An 8,454-nucleotide genomic window follows, 5' to 3' on the forward strand; every position below is an offset into this window, starting at 1 on the left:
CGTGGAGTCTAGGCTGGCCCACCAAGATTCCTCATCCTCCCCCGCTCTGTAGACCAAGGAGCCTGTGATTGTTGGCCATCCCCAGAAGCTGGGATGTCCAACCATCTTACTGCTCAGCCCCGAATACAGTCCTGAGCTTGACTTTTTGCTGCCCCTCCCTGACTGAGGAACTGGGGCTCATAACTGACTGTCTGCTGCTTGGCCCTCAACACAGGCCCAAGGCATAGACTCTTTGCTGCCCTGCCCTAATGGAGGGCTTGGACTCGTAACTGTTTGCTCCTGAAGGCAGTCTTGTCATGGGCTCAGTTCTGATGGAGAGACCATGGAGACAGCAGGGAAGCACAAGGACTCCTGTGTTCTGTCTGTCATTCTATGTGTGTCCTTGGCCAAGTCACATCTCCCTGTACCTCAGTTTAGCTATATGTAAAATGGGGATATGTTCATCGTGACTTTCCCTTGCAAGGTGTTTTGAAGATCCTCCAATGAAAGATGCTACATGGCATTATGACAGTTACTAATGAGAATTACTGATCTCTGATCCCTTAGCGCATGTGCCTGCAGAAAGTGTTTGTATCAACTCTCAGTCATCTGTCTTCACATCTCTGTCTACTCTCTATCCATCCGTCCTGGGCATTTACAGGGTATCAGACCCTACGGAGATCAAGTTATTATCCCTAATTTTCTTGCTAATCAACTATAATTTTTAAATATACACAAATACACAGAGTAGCCAATTATGCTGTGACTCAGCACTGAACCCAAGAGTTCTCAACTCCCTTTGGGAAGGTCCCTTAATTACTGTTTACTCCGAAAACTGTATAAATAGCGCAGAAGTGCAGACAGGCTTGTCTCCACCCTCTTTGCACTCAGATGCTCTTTTCTCCATTAAAGGCTGAGTGAACCCAACTGGGATTGCACAGAGCTCCATTATAAACGGTGCACAGCTCTGTGTCGTCTGTCGGCGTGGGATGCTGCTGCAGCTGCTAGGGTGAGTGGGGTGTGGGTCACGGTGACCTGAGGGGGATTCCCAGGGAAGACATTTCTCTCTCAGAATTCACAGGTACCCAGCAATTGGTGCTTGAGAAACCCTGGTCAACTTAGGTGTGATAGAAAAGAGAATAGGTCTGTTATCCTTTCTGCTCTGCACAGACATTAAACATTCCAGGGCCTTGCCACAGGAGATGAGTTTCCTCCCATATCATGGGCCAAAATGTCCCTGTATGTTGTGCCCCTGAAGCTGATGGCCTCCAGCCCCAAGGGGGCTGCATTTCAGTGGCACCGTGAATCCTCAGGAATAAATGTATTAGTAGATGTACAATACAAAGGCCAAATTCTGATGCTGTGGCCCATACGTTGGCCAGTCCCTACTGAGGAAAAAATCTCCTTAGAGTAAGAACAGAGTAAAGACCTCAGGAGGCAGCTGAGTGTTAATGCACAGAGACTCTCACGTCCTCCTATTGCATTTCAGAGGTCTGGCTGTTAACAGGGTGGCTGTTACCTGACTTATATATTGGAAAACATGGAGGTCCTCGGGCTTCTAACTAGAATAATTATTAAAAAATGTCAACGTAGAGAAGACATCTTCTCTCCTAGCTTTATTCCAGAAGTTGCCTGATCTGTTCTGTCTGAACTTTTTTAAAAAGAAGGTTAAGCCAGAATCATAGGCGCACCATGATACATTTCAGGTTAATGTTTGGCAAACTTATAAGCAACTGAAAATGAGGACTTCTAATTCCACATGTCAGACACCCTACACTAAAGGCGGTGACACCAGCACCATCTACAATGCCCAATCCATTTGTGAAACCCATTCAGTGACATTGAAACAGTCACTGTAATTCAATGTTCCCTTATACTTGTGTTATGAGACACAGTAAAGTCTAGTCGTATAGTCTAACCCACTGCTAAAATTCGGGATTTGTTGCATGTAAACCATTCAGGACAGATGGCTATCCTGCCTCCCTTGGAAAACCTACAGAGAAGGAGCTTCTACAACCTCCCAAGGCATGTATCCTGGTGTCCTACTGTTCTCAGAGTTAGGAAGTTCCTCCTGATATTTAATCTAAATCTGCTGTGCTGTAGTTTGAACCCATTGCCCTCTGCAGGAAGAGAGAACAACTATTCTCCTTCTTTTTTATGGCAGCCTTTCAAGTATTACATAAGAATATAAGAACGTAAGAATGGCCATATGGGGTGAGAGCAAAGATCCATCTAGCCCAGTATTCTGTCTTCTGACAGTGGTCACTGCCAGGTGCCCCAGAGGGAATGAACAGAACTGGGAATCATCAAGTGATCCATACTCTGTCACCCATTCCCAGCTTCTGGAAAACAGAGGCTAGGGACACCATCCCTGCCCGTCATGGGTAATAGCCATTGATGGACCTATTTGAAGAGTGCTATCATATCCACCCTTAACCTCCTGTATTCCAAAATAAACATACCAAGTTCTTTCAGCCTTTGCTTGCATGCATTACATTCCGTCCCTTGGATCATCTTTGTCACTCACCACTGGACCATTTCCAGTTTCTCTACATCCTTCTTATACATTGGTGACCAAAATTGGACACAGTGTCCAGCTGAGGCCTCCAGTTGAGATCTAACCAGTGCCAAGTTGAGTTGTACTATCACCCACCATGACATGCATGCTATGTCTCCAGTAATGCAACCTAATATTGTATTTTCTTTTTTTGCAATAGCAAAAAAATCCACACCCATAAAAGATACAGTTATATCAGCTGAACCCCAGTGTAGACAGCATGAGGTTGACGGAAGAATTCTTCCATTGATCTAGCTACCACCTCTCAGGGAGATGTATTACCTGCACTGACGAGAGAACCCCTTCTGTCAGTGTAAGTAGTGTCTGCACTGAAGTGCTTCAGCAGCCCCACTGTAGCGGTTTAAGTGTAGACAAGTCCTCAAGCAGATCTTCCAGAAAAGCCTCAAACCTGGGTCTGCAGACATGTGGAGTTGGAGAATCCACCATTTCCTTTAGCAGCACGTTCCAATGGTTAAACACCATTAGTGCTAATTATTTGGCCTTTATATCCAACTGGGATTTGTCTGGCTTCAGCTTCCAGCCATTAGGCCTTGATCTGTCTTTTCTCCTAAATTTCAGAGCCTGTTATTACCAACGGTTTTCTCCCCATAAAAATCTCCACTCTTCTTTTTGATTAGATAAATAGATGAAGCTCTTTATGTCTCTCACTCTCTGACATTTTCTCCAAACTTCAATCTTTTTTGTGGCTCCTTTCCGAACCCTCTCCAATTTCTCAACATACTTATTGAAGTGTGGATCCCAGGACTGGACACAGACGGATTCATCAATGCCATGTGCAGAAGTAAAATCCTTCCCCTGCTCCAACTCACTACTCCCCTGTCACTACTTCTGGGTGAGCTTCAGTTTCTGTCAGCTGCAGCCTGCGGCAGTATCCACTTGGGTCATGGCCATTGTTGTGGGGTCACCACCGAGGATAGCAATCAAGTTCTTATAAAAATGGCAGGTCTGGGGATCAGCATCAGAGGGACGAATTGCCTCCCCTGCCTTCTGGCCCATGTGCCTCAGCTCCTTCCCCTTTGCTGTGTACCGCAGTGTGTCCTGATCACAGCTCTTTCCCCACAAGCTGCGTGAAATCTGCCCATAGGTATCAAACTTCCTGCAGCTGGAGTGCAGCTGGCACTGCACAACCTCCTCTCCCAAAATACTTAGGAGATCCAGCAGCTCTGCAGTGGTCCAAGTGGGAGAGCGTTTCCTGGGTGGAGCAGCCATGGCCACCTGGGAAAACGTGATGTAAACTCTCCATGCCGAAGAAACAGGAAGGGGAATTTCTAAATTCCTGGGCCTTTAAAGGAGGAGTTCAAACTTCTGACAAGAGTGGTCAGGATGGGCATTGTGGGACACCTTCCAGAGGCCTATTGCTTTGAAAAAATCAATTGGAAGTGTCTACACTGGCATGTCACTGACAAAACTTTTGTGTAAAAAGCTTTCCAACTCTTCTCAAGGTAGTTGTATTGTGTCACTGAAACTGCCAATTTCTGCCATCAAAAGTGGCTTTGCAGAGTGTCCTCCTCCACTGTTGCTGCCTTTTGGTGAAAAAACTTGGCAGTGTAGAAAAGGCCCAAGGAACAAGGATTGATAACCAGTATCCACACTCATGTTTCCGGCTGGTGTCTATTAAGTTTTCCCACACCATGATGTGTGGGAATTATTGAAGTACAGCACGCCATAAAATATGCAATTGGCATTAGTGGGGATAGTTCTTCGTAATTCTTATCTCTGAATAAGGAAAATGTCATTTTTCAATGTGTGAAGATCAGTCAGTTTGCTTCATCCATCAGAATATTTCCCAGTAGTGCATGTAGAGTCTCATATTAACACTGTCTCTCCATCCAGGCATTTGTAATGAGACCATCACCCTAGGCCTGGACACATACAGGAAGTTGGGGGAACATACGGTATATGCAGTAGATATCGGTCTGCCTTCTCCCCTACTCCATGCCAGATTCCAACACAACTGACTTCACCAACCCCTCCACCTTCCTCCTGCTGGGCATTCCTGGCCTGGAGGCGGCCCACGTCTGGATCTCCATCCCCTTCTTTGCCATGTATGCCATAGCCGTCTTGGGGAACTTCACCATTCTATTCATTGTGAAAAGCGAGCCGAGCCTGCATGGGCCTATGTACTATTTCCTCTGCATGCTAGCTGTCACCGACCTGGTCCTGTCTACGTCCATCCTTCCCAAAACCCTGAGCATCTTCTGGTTCAATTTGAGGGAAATAGATTTCAATGCCTGCCTCACCCAGCTGTACTTCATTTTCTGCTTCTCAGGGATGGAGTCTGGGATCTTTGTGGCCATGGCTTTCGATCGCTACATGGCCATCTGCCATCCCCTGAGACATTCCACTATCCTGACAAACCCTGTGGTGGCCAAGATTGGCCTGGCCGTGGTGCTGCGTGGTGGCATGCTCATACTGCCCTATCCCTTACTGGCGAGGCGGTGGCCATACTGCAAAACTAACATCATCCCCCACTCGTACTGCGAGCACATAGCAGTGGTGAAGTTGGCCTGCGCAGACATCCGCATCAGCAGTTACTACAGCCTCTCTGTGGCATTCTTTGTGATTGGTCTGGATGTGTTTTTTATCATCATGTCCTATACTCAGATCCTCAAGGCCATCTTCAGCCTCCCCACAAAGGACGCCCGGCTCAAGACTTTTGGGACTTGTGGCTCGCACCTCTGTGTCATCTTAGCCTTTTACATCCCAACTCTCTTCTCCTCCCTCATGCACCGGTTTAGCCACAATGTGCCCCTTCATTTACACATTCTCATAGCCAACATGTACCTCCTTGTGCCCCCCATGCTAAACCCCATCATCTACGGGGTGAGGACTAAACAGATCCGGGACAGGCTGCTCCGGCTCATGACTCATAACGGAGCCTAAAGTTTTCTCCTGGTGCTCTGACTTTCACACTAAGCTCCGAGCGGAGCTGGTTGCTCACATGGTGCTGGGCCCTCTTCCCTGAATCACTGACTGCACAGTCAAAGTGACATTAATCCTTTCCTGGCCTTACTGTGCTGTTTCGGTGGGACAAACTGGGGCATTGGTCTACATAGAACTTATTAACTCATGGGGTTTCCTCCTTTCTAATTTTAGGTAACAGGACCTCTGTGGCCCTGCCCACTTCTTTCACCAAGGTCCCGCCCCTGTTGCTCACTCCTCTCCTCCCCTCCGCATATCACTCACTGGATCATCCACCTTGACACATGTGCACTTCCAGGGGCTAGTTAGGCTCTTGAAATCTTATGTTTTTAACAGATAACTTAGCAATTAGCTGACAGGAATACTGTACCACATTCCTATATACAAGTAATACAATTAAATTAATAATCCACTCACTTAGCTCTAATACTAATGTGTTCTGACATCTTTTGGCTGGTCACTTAAGGACACTGGTTAGGTTTAAACATTTCATGTATCTTCTTACTTTCTTACTAACTCTGCAGAGAGAGAGGGAGACCCCCTCAGGCCTTCTGGGAGGGGAGTGGTGTCTGGGAGGGGAGTGGGGTACAGTGGGCTAAGGCAGGGGGGCAGGTACATCTGGGGTCCATATAACATCAGATTGGCCATACTGGGTAAGATGAATGGTCTATCTAGCCCTGTATCCTAGCTCACAACAGTGCCCAATACCAGATGCTTGAGAGGGAATGAACAGAACTGGAAAATTCTGAGTGATCCATCCCCTATTGTCTCAGCTTCTGGCAAACAGAGGTCAGGGGCACACAGAACATGGCGTTGGCTTCCTGGCTAATAACTATTGATGGACCTACCTTTCTTTCACTTCTCTAGTTCTTATTGGAACCCTGTTATAGTTTTGACCTTCACAACGTCACCTGGAAAAGAGTTCCACAGGTCAACTGTGAATAAATACTTTGTTTGCTTTACATCTGCTGCTTATTAATTCATTTGGCTGACCCCTAGTTCTTGTGTTAGTTGAAGGAGTAAATAACACTTCCTGACTGAACTTTTCCAAACCATTCATGATTTTATTTACACTCTCATGTCCCCCCTTAGTCGTCTCTTTTCAAAACTGAAAAGTCCCAGTCACTGTAATCTCTCCTCATACGGACTGTCAGTTTGGGTCTATTAGCCTCCTAGTTGTATATACCTTTCTGATGCTGTGTCATAACTAATAACTCATGTTTGATTCTATGAATCATCTGTATCCTTGTTCCATCATCTGCCCTGCTCCATTCCACAGCCTTTGTGGGGATGTCGTGGCAGCCAGCTTGCTAAAAAGCAGTAGCTCTATAGAACAGCGGGCACCCCAGCTCCAGCAGATGGGAGTGAATGGGGGGTGGGAGATGAGGAAGGCTGAGGAACTCCAGACTGATATTTTCAATGCTCAAGGTCCCCTAGTAGCTGCTCCATACAAAGGGGCAGCACAAGATTAGGACTGAGGATATTCGAAGCTGAAGCCAGCAAATGCCCCCTTCAGTGCTGTGTATGTTTTGGCAGATTTCTTACTGGGGACACATTATTAGAGTAAAAGACTAGCAAATTCTGAAGTGGGCATTTCAAGTTTCCTTCCCCACTCTGAATTCTAGGGTAGAGATGTGGGGACCTGCATGAAAGACCCCCTAAGCTTTTTCTTACCAGCTTAGGTTAAAAAGTTCCTCAAGGTATAAACTTTGCCTTGTCCGTGTACCCTATGCTGCCACCACCAAGAGTGTTAAACAAAGAACCAGGAAAGAGCCCACTTGGAGACGTCTTCCCCCAAAAAATTCCTCCCAAGCCCTAAACCCCCTTTTCTGGGGAAGGCTTGATAAAAATCCTCACCAATTTGCATAGGTGAACACAGACCCAAACCCTTGGATATCAAGAACAATGAAAAAGCATTCTGGTTCTTAAAAGAAGAATTTTAATTAAAGAAAAAGTAAAAGAATCACCTGACACTGGTGCTGGTGCTGGTTTTTCTGCCAGTTCCGGTTCTGGGACTGGCTCTGACTCGGTCTCTGGGACTGGATCCATTACCTATGACTGGGTCCTGGTAGAAGTTTTGAGAACAGAGCTCGGCGTGAAAACTTGCTTAGCCTGTCTGCGGGTGACCATTCCCACCCTCCTGGCTAGCTTCACATGATTGGAGAAGTCTTCCCCCAACAGCATGGGGATGGGATAATCATCATAGACTGCAAAAGTCCATGTTCCTGACCAGCCCTTGTACTGGCCAGGCAACTTGGCTGTCGGCAAATTGAAAGAGTTGGACTTGAAGGGTTGAATTGTTCCTTGGACCTCTGGGTTGATTAAATTGGGGTCCACTAAGGAAGCATGGATACCTGACACTTGTGCTCTGGTGTCCCTCCACACGGTGACCTTCTTCCCACCCACACTCACAGTTTCCCTCCACTCTGAGGGTATCTGGGAGGTATCTGGGCCTGCGGACCTCTGGTGTGATTCTGGTGCAATGAACTGTAATCTGTTGGGGTTCTTGGGGCAGTTGGCCTTTACATGCCCCAGTTTGTTACATTTAAAACATCGTCCAGCTGACAGGTCATTGGGGCAAGGTGGGTTGCTGGAGAACAGTGTGGTGGGATGATAAGGTGTCTGGAGTATTCCTTGGTGTGTAGTTGGGGCCTTGGACTGCCCCGGGTAGTAGGGTGTGGTCTGAGGTTGTCCCTTCTGGTATCCTCTCCAACTGTGACAGGGTTGTTTCTCTCTCCTCCCTCGACCCGTTTTTTTTTCCAGTTTTCCCCACCTCTCTGGCACTCTGGGACTGCTCGTATTGATCAGCATAAGAAGCAAGACTTCCTGCTGAGTCTATTTTCTTATCCCATAAACTCTGTTTTATTTCCTCCTTGGACATAATATTCAGGAATTGCTCCTGAGCCATCAAATCACACATTACTTCAAACCTAGTGACACCCGTTCCTTTGACCCATTTAAACTCACAGATCCTT

General features: G+C 46.8%; 1 pseudogene; it reads left to right on the forward strand.

Annotated features, from left to right (window-relative positions):
• Positions 1-4,456: 4,456 nt before the first annotated feature.
• On the forward strand, positions 4,457-5,440 carry LOC140913339 (olfactory receptor 52M1-like; annotated as a pseudogene).
• The last annotated feature ends 3,014 nt before the right edge of the window (positions 5,441-8,454 follow it).

This window comes from Lepidochelys kempii, chromosome 1 (genome assembly GCF_965140285.1).
Source record: "Lepidochelys kempii isolate rLepKem1 chromosome 1, rLepKem1.hap1, whole genome shotgun sequence".
Classification (NCBI taxonomy): domain Eukaryota; kingdom Metazoa; phylum Chordata; order Testudines; family Cheloniidae; genus Lepidochelys; species Lepidochelys kempii.